Consider the following 9,185-nt stretch of genomic DNA (forward strand, 5'->3'; position numbering starts at 1 on the left):
AAATACTCGGATCCTTAGTCCACTGTACAGAGCTGGCTTTGGATAAATGGAATTGCTTCTAGATTCTGAGACTCAGTGAGGCTGTTGCCCCTTTGGTCTATCTGTATATCTTGATGTTTTGGAAGCACTCTGAAGACAGGATTGTGTTCAGAACTGCATGTTCTAAAAGCTGCTTGTTAACTAAGCACATAGTTATGAGACCTTGAGGAATATAAAAGCCTCCTTGCCAACTCCCTATAGGCCCTGTCTATGTATCTGGAGCCCATGTCCCTTTAGGTCTCCAATGCCATGGGTACTGATTAAGCAAAGAAAATATAACTGATGAAACCTGCAATACAAAGGAGTGCTACAGAAACATGGCTCACAGAGATAGAACTCGATATTACACTGAACAATAGAGGTAAGATTCAAACCCAGATGAGAGTTGCTATAAACCTGGAAATACTCTGTCTACTCCCTGATCTAACCTTTGAAGACCACATATCCAAAATGCCCAGGATTTGATCATTCTGAATTATGAATGCCTCCAAGGCTTAGGTTTTTTGTTTGTTTGTTTTGCTTGAAAGAGGTATTATTTATTTATTTGAAGAGTTACAGAGTGGGGAAGGGAGGAGAGAGAGAATGATCTTCCATCCACTGGTTCCCTAACAGTGACTGGGCAATAAAGGAATATAAAGAACCATCCCAGCTCCAGCTGAAGCCCTTAATTACAATTGTCTCTGCCTTCAACTTCACCCTCTGCACAACTTTGCTTCCTTCACTCCTCCGCAGGTGTTGATCCCAAGGCACCCTTCTGTCGACTTTCTGTATGCCAATCTCCATCTCAGAGCACACTTCTTGGAGAGCACAGGCTAGGGCACATGTTGTGATATGGAGCTCAGACTGCTGTAAGAATGGAAGCAGGAAAGTCCTTGCCTTGAATGAGCCAGGATCCCATATGGTCACTGGTTCTAATCCCAGCGGCCCTGCTTCCCTTCCAGCTCCCAGCCAGTGGCCTGGGAAACCAGTCCAGGATGACCTAAAGCCTTGGGACCCTGCACCCATGTGGGAGACCCGAAGGAAGTTCCTGGCTCCTGACTTCAGGTTGGCTCAGCTCCAGCCATTGCGGCCGCTGGGGAAGTGAATCATTGGATGGAAGATCTTCCTCTCTGTCTCTCCTCCTCTCTGTATATCTGCCTTTCCAATGAAAATAAATAAATAAATAAAGAGAATCATGCTCTTGGGGTCGGTGCTGTGGCTGTACGAGGTTAAGCCTCTGCCTGCAGCACTGGCATCCCTTGGGGACATTGGTTCAAAATAAATAAATAAATAAAAATAAAACAAAAAGGAAGCAGGAGGCTACTTAGGAAGCTAGAGCAGTTAGTCAGTCATGCCAGAGACTCCAGTGGAATAAATGAGATCTTTCAGACATCCGTGGGCATCCAAGTGAAGACACCAGGCTGTTGACTGTAAGTGTTGGAGTTCAGGGGAGAGATGGGAGCTGGTGATGAACTTGAGGTAGAGAAGGGGTTGAGTATAATGGAGAAAAGTTCTGAGGATGAGCCCTTGGACCCCCAAATTAGATGCAAAGTGTTCCATATACAGAGAATCTGTGGGTTCCATATCCATGGATTCAACCAATTCTGATCAAGAATATTTAAAAATTTTTTCATCTCTTCTGAACACATATAGGTTTTTTTTCCTTGTCCTAATTTCTTAAACAATGCAGTGTTACAACTATTTATATATCATTTACAATGTGTTAGGCATCATCAGTAATCCGGAGATGAGTTAAAATGTTTAGAAGGATGCGTGTTGCTTCTATGCAAATATTGTGCTATTTTATACCAGGGAATCTTAGTATCCATGGGGATTCTTGGAACCAATCGCCCCATAGATAATGAGGGACAATTATGTTGCTCAATTACAAACCACTGTGATCCCCAAACGAGACATTTATCTAAGAGCTATCATAACTTGTGTACTCAGATGATGGTGATTTTTCATTGTAATCATTCATTACAAACCCCCATTATTACAGCTTTTCAATGATTCTAATAACCTGCTATTAAAATGCAAATAATTACTTTAGAAATCTTTTAGAAATGTTTCTGTTATATATATATATTTCTGGTGCTGAGGCACCTAGTTAAACAATTTGCTGTTGTATTTATGTGATTTGCTTCTTGTCTGCTACCTCCCAGGGGATTTGAGACAACACCCAGTAATACATGTAAAAATAAAGGTAACAAAAACCAAACAAAAGGAGATAGCATGTGAGCAGTAAGTAGATGAGAAGGAAGACGAACCACTGAGCTCAGGGAAGGCCAACTGCTACCTAGGTTGAAAATAAAGGGACTCCAGCAAGGACTCCAGAGAAGAATGATGCAATTGGTGTGTTTCATTTTTTGCAGTGTCATCACATTAGAAAGCTGCTTGGGTTGGATTGTCTCAAAATGCACATTTGTGCAGTTGGAGCTGTGGCGTGTGGATAAAGCTACCTTCTGCAACATCTGCTGCCAGAGACCAGCTCCAGCTGAGTTCAGAGCTCAAAGAAGGGTGTGTGGGATCGGTGAGAGAAGAAAGACAAGAAAGACATGGACCACTACAATGTAGAACTCATAATGGACAACTCAAAAAACTGCCTGCTTTATTCATGCAGAAATCATCACAAGCTTTTGTGTAAACATTCAATTGTTTCATTTTTATTTCATGGGTAAAAGAATGATTACAAAAACAGCTTTAAAAAACATTATTATCATTGACTTCAAAGAAATATTCTCAGCAAGCCATTACTCATTCAGACCTGCAGTCACCTGGCTGAGGCCAGGAACTCCATGGTTGGCAAGACATGTGGTTACATAGTGACAGGTGATTCCTGTATATTCAAAGTCAATTTTCACTAAACTTAAACTAATATTACTCAGAACATCAATAATACAAAACTAAAAAGAACGCTTATAAATGAATTTATACAAACATGTATCATAGATTCTTATTAAGTCGTAATCATACACTAACAACCATTACCTTCACCTAGTACTGATTCAGTTGTTTTTTGTTCTTTTGTTAAAGGGCAGTGAGAAGGATCAGGGCAGCTTGGCCTTTCTATGAATGGAGGGCCTTCCTAAGAAACTTCTTTTTATCTTTTTCAAACTATTTTCTTTCCCTAAATGTAAGTGCCAGTATAAGGTAGAAGTTTCACACCATTTTTCTGTAGGGGCTCACGATAGTTATCTCCCTTTTAGAAGATTTCCCACATACGTTCTGCTTTTTGTGGTGGGAAGCCAAAATGACTGCATCATTCCATGTATTGCAGCAGTTCAAGGCTGTGCAGTAAATAAACTCTTTGTACCTCCAGGATTGCCATCTGTTTGTAAGATATTATCAAGCCATTTCTTAAGGAGAACATTACACATCTTAGGGTAAGTTCTAGAACAAAGGTAGGCACATAATAAGACGTGTGGGAACACTATAGGCTCAACTGTACTATTGCATGCTTTTAGCTGTGTCTCATTGTCTTAAGTTGCTAAAGACCCATTCACCATAACATAATTGATAAAATCAATTTCACAAATTACATCAGTTACAGAAATCACCTCACATTTGCAGAAACAAAATCACCCTCAAGAGAATTTCCAAATACCAAATACCAAAGAGGTGATTGAGTGTCCGTACAATGAGGTGATTAGAAAATCATTCCACCAGGCATTGCCACTCAGCCAGAAACTCCTCATACCCTTGCAAACAGGGGAGCTGTCCTCCTTACATCTTTGAGCCATTTGCCCCCAACTGCACGGCTCCCCATAATCAGCATTTCATATCAGCACCAGTTTCAGTCACAGCTGCTCTACTTCTGATCCAACTCCCTGTTAATGTGCCTGGGAAAGCAGTGGAAGATGACCCAAGTTGGGCTGCTGTTCCCACATGAGAGTCTCAGAAGAAGCTCCTGGCTCCTGGCTTCAGATTAGCCTAGTTTCAATTGCTGTGGTCCTTTGGGGAGTGAACCAGTGAATGGATGACTCTCTCTAACTCTATAGCCACCGTTTCCTTGGACTGTGATCAATGGATGAAATCACCTGCTGTGAGCTTAAAAGCATACAGGCAATACCAAACAAGCCTCCTGTTGTTCTACTACCCTCTGCGTGCTTCACCTAACCAGAAATGTCTTCTACAGCCTCACATGGGGAGTTCTCAAGAGGTGCTGGGGATAGAGGAGAAGGCTGGTTCAACTCTGACCAGCCAGTGTTCAGTATCAGTCCCAGCCCTTGTAGAGAGCTGTGGACAGAGTAGGCTTTCTCCTCTTTTGTGCTTCATTTCGTATTTCAACCAGACATGTAGCTTCCCCTAGAGAATGAGCATGTCATGAATGATCGAATGAAATAAATAATGAATGAATGCTTCTCTCTTGGATTCCAATTTAAATCCAAGGAGCCCTGGAGAGATCTGAGGACTAGTCCTGTCAGTTATTTCTTCCAGACTGACCTCCGGTTACTAATTGGCTCATTTAAATTCCTTCTTTTGAGAGCATGTTACAATGGCAGTAGAATAATTAAAGAGCAGCAAACTTGCATTTGTTGTTGGATCTGTTTGAAGTTATATCTTTACCGTTATGATACTGGGGACCATATGAAATTGTGGTCCTGAAAAATGGTAGGGTTTTAATTTTTTTTCTCATGCAAGTGATGTTTCATAGAAAATCCTGAATATTAATAGTGATCCTTAATCCTTGCTTGACCATATCTCTATTTGAACCAAAAATACCAGCTTAAGGCATTGCTTACCAACAGTTCTCATATCATAGCCTACAGGGAGAAGAAGTATTGCATTTGTAGAGTGCACTGGGTAAAGGGATAAAATTACTGCATGCCTGGAAGTGAGCCATGGGGGAGGGGCGGCATGTTCGCGTAGGGGAGGAAATGCGGCCACCTAAGACTCTGCCCCTTTGCCTGAATCTGCACACACATAACCCACTTGTAGTAGGGCCTACCTATCATTTGAGGAAACACTGAGCAGTCATTTCAGGGGCAGGCATTTGGCTTGAGAGGGACCTGCATCCCATGTCAGAATAACTGGGCTTCATACCCAGCTCTGATCCCGACTCCAGCTACCTGCTAATGCACAGTCTAAGAGGCAGCACTGATGTGTGAAGTGATTGGGTTCCTGCTTCCCACATGAGGGACTTGGAATGAGTCCATTGGAATGACTTCCATTTTGGGCATCTAGGGAGCGAACCAGCAGATGAGAGTTCCCTATATGTATCTCTCTGCCTGTCAATAAATAAGAACTTTTTTAAAAAAAATTCCAATTGTTTCAACAAAAAGGTAATATTAAATCTTATTATTTTAATTAAATCTATATATGGGGTACAAGTGTAATAATTTGACACATGTGCTTAAGATGTGATCACAGATTAGTTAGCATTTTCTTCTTGTTCAACATTTGAAAGACATTTTTCATTAACATAATTTAGTGATTTATATATTTATGGAGCAGCATCTGATATTTCATTAATTCTGTGAAATGTGTACTGATCAAGTCTGGTAATTCACAGTTCCCTCTCCTGTCGCTACTTTATGTTTGGAGGCTTCAAGCTCCTCTCTGTTACTTAATCATGAAATATATTGTTATGAACTAGAATCACCCCACTGTGCTAGGGAACAATCCTATGTATCTGCTTGTGTGTTGGTACTCATTATATAACCTGCCTTTATATGTCTGCCTCTCCCCTTGCACTCTCTTTCCTGCTTCTTGTAATCACCATTCTAAGTTCAGATCAACTTTGTGGAAGCAAAGTAAAAGTAGTGGGACCTAGCATGGTAGCCTCATTCCTAAAGTCCTTCCCTTGCATGCACTTTCATCTAGGCAGTGGTTCTAATCCCAGCAGCCCTGCTTCCCATCCAGCTCCCTGGTTGTGGCCTGGGAAAGCAGCCAAGGACGGCCCAAAGCCTTGGGACCCTGCACCTGTGTGGGAGACCTACAAGAGGATCCTGGTTCTTGGCTTCAGAACATCTCAACTCTGGCCATTGTGGCCGCTTAGAGAGTGAATCAACAGATGAAAGATCTTCCTCTCTGTCTTTCCTCCTCTGTGCATATCTCACTTTCCAATAAAAACAAATACATCTTCAAAGAAAAATAAACAGTGGTAAGAGATCATGATGGAGAATTAAGCATGGGGGAAGAATTATCAGGAAATGTGTCTCCAAGGAAGCAGCATTTCACTAGAGGCCAATAGGATTTAGACAAGGAAGGAATGGAGAGAAGAACCTTCTGGAAGAAGGACACTGAAACAGAAAAAAAAAACATGGGATATGTCTAAGGAGTTATGAGACAAGCTAAATAGATGGCTGGAAGTTTCTGAGGGAGAGATGAATGAAGAGCTTGAGGCCAAGCAAGGAATAGAGCACGTAAGGCATTGGGAGCCATGGTGTGCCATATCCAAAACACAATGAACAGCCAATAACAAGAACAGATTTATTTTAAAATAATTTTAAAAACTTACCTGAGAGGCAGAGAGACAGAGAAACAACAGCAAGCTCTTGCATGCACTGCTAAAAGTAGGGCTGGACCAATCTGAAGCCAGGAACCAGGAACTCAGTTCAGAACTCTCACTTGGATGGTAGGGACCTAATATTTGGTGCTTCTTGGGAACTGAATTAGCAGGAAGCTGGAGTCAGAGCCAGAGACTGGGACCAAACCCACAAATGCTTGATGTGGAACACAGGTGTCCTCACTGGTGCCTTAAAAACCCCAAAGGCAAACACCTGCCCCCAGATTGAGCTTTCAAATGTCACTGGAGATGCTGTAATGGTGTTGATAATAGGAAAACCAGAGTATTTTTGGCAAGAGATGACTCCACCAAAGACATAGTAGTATTGGAGAGAAGTAAATTCATGATGTATTTTAGAAATGAGAATCGTAGTGGACCATGCAGTGTTCTTAAGTTCTCAATTTTCTGATTTTATATACTCATTTGAAAGGCAGAGACAGGTCTTTCATCTTCTGGTTCACTACCCAGATGGTTTCAATGGTTCGGCCAATGCCAGGAGCCTGTAATTCCGTCTGGGTCTCCCACCTGTGTGACTGGAATCCCCAGATGGATGTTTTCGGGATAATGGAATTCACAGTCCCAGATAACCAAGGGTGCTCTAGAAACTCTAGGTTGGTCCCAGCACAATGCTTCATTTTCTGTTCTTTCTGAAACAGTTTTTCACTCCCCAAACGTGATGAATTACATAGGTATCTAGTGTGCCATACAACTGCCAGCCAAGTTTGTCTTCCTCCCCTCCTTCCTTTCTGGCTCTGTAGCTCATCAAGGCAGATTCTGCAAACCTCTTCTTTTCCCCAGCTCTGCACCTGCACAACCCCAGGTAGGTTTTCTCAAGTTGGTTTAAAACTGTCTTCTACCCACAGAACTCTTTGGTGCCCTTTAAGAGGCCATGCACTATTATATGTAGGCTTTTGATGTTACAGTCATCCTGCTTTCCCACACGACTTCCCTACCATAGGAAAGCAATCCATGCCTCTCAATGTCCTTTAACCTTTCTTTCTGCTGGATGGACAACAGAGACTGAGGAAGCTGAGAGTGCAAACATCTTTCCAAGAGGCTGGGGCAGAGGAAGAGCTTTGAATATAATATACTAAATTGTTTGATCCATGTCAAGACTGAAAAGAAAGCACACTTGGAGGAATCATTTTCCCAAGAAGGCAATATCCGAATACTTTAGGATTTCCATTGGACGGAAACAATAATGTTTGGCCAGAAGATGGCACTCTTTTAAAATAAATTCTCCAGTGCAGCGAACTGGGAGAAAGTGAATCACAGTTGATAAAGATCTACAAGTGAAAGGACTGGGTAGACAGTGACAGAAAGACCCATGGGATACAGTATTGCCAGTGGGGCCTAATGTTTAGCACTTAATTGATGTCGTCTGTTGTCGTTTATCACTATTCCAGGCGATCCTTTTCCTTTTTACTTTCTTACTCTCTCCTATGCCGGGTCCTTACTGTCTGCCCAAACAGACATGTTTATTGGGGGTTTGAGAACACATCCACTAAACTGCCCATGAATCTCATTTCAGCTGTATGTATGCTGTGCTTTTCTGTAATGTAATTTCTGACCAAAGCCTCAGTTCATGAATTGCTTGGCATCTGTGCTCAAGTATGTTCCTTCAAGTGGACTCCTATCTAGCTCATAATCAGTGCCTAATAAGGCAATAATTTTCAAACAATGCAAACAGTGCACTCTTTGCATCTGTTCTAAAAGGATGATGGGTAATAGCTAGTACTTGTTTAGTTGCTTGCTTCATGAAGCCCTTACCTGCATTATCTCACTTTTTTTATCAACTCTATAAGGCAGATGATTTAACTCACAGCTTTCTAGGGACATGTGAGCAATAGATGACGCAAGATTTTTTTGAGGGGGGTGGCTCTAATTCACCCTGGTCATACCAATCCATCAAGATTATCATTTGGGGGTCTTGCGCAGTGGCCTAGTGGCTAAAGTCCTCACCTTGAACGTGCCAGCATCCCACTAGGCGCCGGTTCTAATCCAGGAAGCTCCACTTCCCATCCAGCTCCCTGCCAGTGGCCTCGGAAACTAGTCAAAAATGGCCCAAAGCCTTGGGACCCTGCACCAATGTGGAGTTTCAGATTGGCTCAGTTCTGGCTGTTGCAGTCACTTGGGGAGTGAATCACCGGACAGAAGAACTTCTCTCTGTCTCTCCTCCTCTCTGTATATCTGCCTTTCCAATGAAACAAATAAATCTTTTTAAAGAAAGATTGTCATTTGGTGTGCTAACTCATGGTATTTCAAGCATCCCATATTGTCTTTTCCTTTCCTCCACCCCACTACATCTCATCTGCGGATCTCAGTGGTTTGTGGAAAAATATCCAAGGACCATAAATAGGATAACCTGGTTCCCCCTGAGGTGTGAGGCTTTTTTTTTTAATTGGCATCATTATTTTTCATGATACAGTTCTGTAGGTAAAAGCTGCCATGGCTGAGGGAAGCATTATTTCTTAATGAATAGTTCTGGTCTAAGAGGGCTTTTTTCTATCCTTGTTTTCTATCTTTTTGCCCTTGTGGACTTATATTACCTGCTTCATGTAGTTTTACAACAGTTGTCAGTATTGATACTAATTTCTCAGAAAATAAAAGGCATCCAAAAAGAATTTGTCATTTAATTGCTACAAAAGCAAGCTTT

Source organism: Ochotona curzoniae, unplaced genomic scaffold (genome assembly GCF_017591425.1).
Source record: "Ochotona curzoniae isolate NIBS_2020 unplaced genomic scaffold, NIBS_Ocur_1.0 contig_1274, whole genome shotgun sequence".
NCBI lineage: Eukaryota > Metazoa > Chordata > Mammalia > Lagomorpha > Ochotonidae > Ochotona > Ochotona curzoniae.